We start from the raw sequence: 4,879 nt of genomic DNA, 5'->3' as shown, positions 1-4,879 counted from the left end.
GCCGCTGCTGCCCTTCCCCGTCCTCGCTGCAGCTCCGGCCTCAGCCTCGCCTAGCGCAGCCGCTCGCCGTCGCTGTTGCACCCCGCCCTCGCTCCGCTCGGCCCCGCCGCTCACCGCACTTCCCCGCCGCGCCACGGCTCTGGCCGTGGCCGCAGCCGCCGTGCACACGCGCGCTCGCACTCCCGCCGCATGCCTCACCTCACCTCCCCTTCCTGTGAGCCGCTCCGGCCAGCCCTGCCACTACCTACGCCACAGCGCCGCCCGCGGCCCTACGCCGCCTCTCCTTGCCGGCGTCGTGGGCGCCAGCGGCCCCGTCCATGGCCTCGCCCGAGCAGCCTTCGGGCTCGCCTCGCGCCAGGCGCCCCTGCGCCCGTTAACCCACGCACCACACCCGCTATGGCCCCCTGTGCCAATGAGAGGGGGGCCCACGCCCGGAGAACATTCTAAAAAATTTTAAAAAAGAATATTACATAAAATATTATTTAATCAATTAATTAACTAATTAATTAACTTAATTAATTACCTGATTAACTAACTAACTAGTTAGTTAACTTAATTAAACTTATAGTTTAGCCTAATTTGTCAATGACAGGGGGCCCACCCCCTGTTGACCAGTCAAACATTGAGTGGTCAACTGGGTCCCCCTGGCCCACATGTCAGCCACTGTGTACACTCCTGTGTACACAGGGCTGGGTACATTTAGCATTTACTATTTAATTTCGAATTAATAATAATTTAAAAAATCATTTAAAACTTTAAAAATTAATATAAAATAATCCGTAGCTCGGATGGAAAAACTTTGTACATGAAAGTTGCTCAGAATGACGAGACAGATCCGATTAAATAGCCCGTTTGTCCGCCACGCGTCCATAGCATAGTGAATCTGCAACATTTCACCTCCGGTTCATTTGTCCAAAAATGCGAAACACCGGGGATACTTTCTCGGATGTTTCCCCCTTTCGCTGGTACCACCTACTGTCGCGTTAGGGCACAACTAGCATCTCTCATTGTCACGTCACGCATCATCATGCTTATGTTTGCATTGTATTTATTGTTTCTTCCCCCTCTTCTCTCCGGTAGACTACGAGACGACGCTGCTGCTGCCCTGTTCGACTACGGAGTTGACGACCCCTCCTTCTTGGCAGAGCAACCAGGCAAGCCCCCTCCCCCCTGATCACCAGATATCGCCTATTCTACCCTTTACTGCTTGCATTGGAGTAGTGTAGCATGTTACTGTTTTGGTTAATCCTATTTTAGCCTGTCATTGTTGCTACATCTGTTGACACCTTACCTGCAATCCTAAATGCTTGGTATAGGATGCTATTTTATCATCTGTGGCCCTACATTCTTGTCCGTTTGCCTTGCTATACTATTGGGCCGTGATCACTTGGGACGTGATCACGGGTATATACTATACATACATACATACTATACAGATGGTGACTAAAGTCGGGTCGGCTTGTTGAGTACCCGCGGTTGAATCACGGTTTGGGGGCTGAAAGGACATACTTTCCCGACGGCCCTCTGTGAGGATCTTTTTGGTGGAGCGACAGGGCAGGTTGAGACCACCTAGGCGAGAGGTGGGCCTGGCCCTAGTCGGCATCAACGGTTACTTCAAAATAACACGTTTAACGAGATCTTGGTATTTGATCTGAGTCTGGCCAATGGCCTATACGCACTAACCAACTATGCGGGAGCAGTTATGGGCACTCGACGTCGTGGTATCAGCCGAAGCCTTCTTGACGTCAGCGACAGAGCGGCGCGCGCCGGGTTGGACTAGAACACCTGCTCTTGTATAAGGGAGGCTAGGTCTGCTCACCGGCCGTGTACGCAATGTGCAGGGTGTGCAATGGGCGATGGGCCCAGACCCCTGCGCCCATAGGATTTAGGCCGACGTGCTAACCTCTCTGTTGTGCCTAGGTAGGACTGCGACGTGTTGATCTTCCGAGGCCGGGCATGACCCAGGAAAGTGTGTCCGGCCAGAGGGATCGAGCGTGTTGGTTTATGTGGTGCACCCCTGCAGGAAAGTTTATCTATTCGAATAGCCATGTCCCTCGGTAAAAGGACAACCAGGAGTTGTACCTTGACCTTATGACAACTAGAACCGGATACTTAATAAAACACACCCAGACAAGTTCCAGAGACATACCGGTGATCGCTTTCACATAGGGCGATGAGGGAAGGATCGCCGGGTAGGATTATGCTATGCGATCATACTTGGTGAATTTATCATCTACTCTCTTCTACATGCTGCAAGATGGAGGCTACCTGAAGCGTAGTCTTTGATAGGACTAGCTATCCCCCCTTATTCTGGCATTCTGCAGTTCAATCCACCGATATTGCTTCTTTACACATATACCCATGCATATGTAGTGTAGATCCTTGCTTGCGAGTACTTTGGATGAGTACTCACGATTTCTTTGCTACTTTTTTCCCCTTTCCCGATTATTGCAATCATATGATGGAGTCCAGGAGCCAGAGGATCCCGAGGATGGTTTTACATGGAGTTCGGCTTCGAGGAGTTGTTAGGAGGTCCCAGGCAGGAGGCCTCGCCTTTTCGATCATCGCTACTTTTGTGCTAGCCTTCTTAAGGTAAACTTGTTTAAACTTATGTCTGTACTCAGATATTGTTGCTTCCGCTGACTCGTTTATGTTCAAGCACTTGTATTTGAGCCCTCGAGGCCACTGGCTTGTAATATGATGCTTGTATGATTTATTTTACTTTTATAGTTTTGTTGTGATGTCTTCTCGTGAGTCCCTGATCTTGATCGTACACATTTACGTGCATGATTAGTGTACGGTTGAATCGGGGGCGTCATACGGATGAAAGGGGGCTCTAGTTCTGCAAAGATCTCCTACCGATAATGTGTTTCTCCAATCAATCCACAACCTACAGTACTTTATGACATCTTTCTCCATTTTCCATCATGAACACACACTTTCAAGAGACAATAGGTCAGCAGTATAATAGCACTAGGTCGCTAGCATATACTCCCTCCGTCCAGAAATACTTGTCGAAGAAATGCAAAAAATGGATGTATCTAGAACTAAAATACTTCTAGATGCATCCATTCCTCCGACAAGTATTTCCGGACGGAGGGAGTATGATTCTAAAACAAGTTCATTTGGTCATAAAGTTAAAAAAAGTGACTTCTAGCTATAGAGGCTTGATGGCTCTTAATATGGAATGGAGGGAGTACATGACTTGGGAAGAAGCCCATGATGCCATGGAAATTAGAAGGTGCGCCTACTACAGGTTGAAACTTGAAAGTTACAAAATCTCACAGCATTCTGATGAGACATAGTTTTTTACCGGTACGGTTTGAAATTTAACAGCTTGGTCATATCGCATATTATAGACCTTCAATAAAGGGTTGACTTGAAGATCAGGTTGTTTGGAATGAAAACTTACCCTTGAGTCGGATAAAATCTGCTCGAACTGCTTGACCAATTCTGATGGGGACATAAAGTCGGGTTTCAGCTCCAAGTATGGCAATGGGGCATTTCATCTCTGACATATAGCACATATCGTAGTGTAAGAATTTTAAGTGTTTCAGACAGAACAACATTAGTGCATCTCTAAAATTTACCTTTTATATCATCAACACTAACAAAGGAAGGGTGCGACATAGTAGCTGCCTGGATCTCATTAGCCTTCGCTAACTCGGTAACTAGTTTTGCTGATATGTGGAGAAAATAAACACTATGCTCAGAAGGCTATAACTTCTATTTTTGAGTTCAGATATAAAGAAACACTGGAGTTCTTAGCTTACCACCCCAACAATAACCTGCAACCCTGATACTAGACGCTCCTTGTTCCTTTAGAGCAGCAATTATTCGCTTTGCCACTTCAAATTCCTTTTCCTGCATAAAGGAACAATTTTTTCGTTTACGTTAGATGGATTAACATCAGAAAGAAACACACAAAACATTTTGACAGAAGAAGAATCAAAATGGGACCAGTGGGAGGATCCACACCCAATTTTATTCCTATGAGGTGAGGAGGCTAATTCCCCGACAGGTTAAATCTGACATCTCCAATTTAGCAATCTTTTTTTGCGGGGATCCAATTTAGCCATCTGACCGGCCAAGACAAGAGAGTTTCTCCAATTTGGAGAAACTGAACATGAACATACCGTACATCTTCTTACGAACTCATCTCAAGTTGCCAAACGTTGTTAAGCGTGGATCTATTGCTCTTATCATCATTTTCCACCCTTGATTTACTTTAGCTAAGACTGTGTGAATGGAAGTACTAACGCCTGCAATGTCATCGATGTAAACCGGTATGATTACACAACATATACCTTAAACATAAACTGAAATCAGGTGGCCTGAAGTCCTGAACGTTTATACAAAAATAAAAGTAACATGGTTGCAGGGAATCAGGGGACAACAAACCGGGGCATGATCCTTTATCCACGCAGGAAATGGTATGTTGGCGTTTTCGAATATGGCTCCCCATGTAAGAAATCAGGCACCACAACCAAGTATCCTGACGAAGTGACTTTATCAGCTATCTTCCTTCATGAGGTAAGAAATTTCATCAGAATCTTTTTTTCTAATTTGAGGCAATCAGAATCCGTTCACGGGTGGGACATGCTAATTGGTTGCGGTAAATTTTCGTTGCCCGTCATGACAATAAAAGGATAAAGGAAGACGGTAAAGCCTAGTGTATTCAAATTTAACAAGAGTGCTAAAATCCCACCCGCAAATCGTGTGAAGAACACTCCAGTGATCTACTATTTGCCCAGAGTACAGGTAAATTTATACCTCAGATTCGATGCTTCAAACCCTGCAAGGGAGAGGCCAAGTGCTATTAGTTAACCGCTAATAAGCCAAGCAGAGGAGAGGAGCATTTGGGAGCTCTGGTCGAGGG

The 4,879-nt window shown here is 46.2% G+C and overlaps 1 pseudogene; it reads right to left on the bottom strand.

Moving 5' to 3' along the window:
* LOC123078980 (endo-1,3;1,4-beta-D-glucanase-like) overlaps window positions 1–4,879 on the bottom strand; it is a 95,666-nt pseudogene that overhangs the window by 90,351 nt on the left and 436 nt on the right.

This window comes from Triticum aestivum, chromosome 1B (genome assembly GCF_018294505.1).
Source record: "Triticum aestivum cultivar Chinese Spring chromosome 1B, IWGSC CS RefSeq v2.1, whole genome shotgun sequence".
NCBI lineage: Eukaryota > Viridiplantae > Streptophyta > Magnoliopsida > Poales > Poaceae > Triticum > Triticum aestivum.
This window is presented reverse-complemented; position numbering and strand designations above follow the sequence as displayed.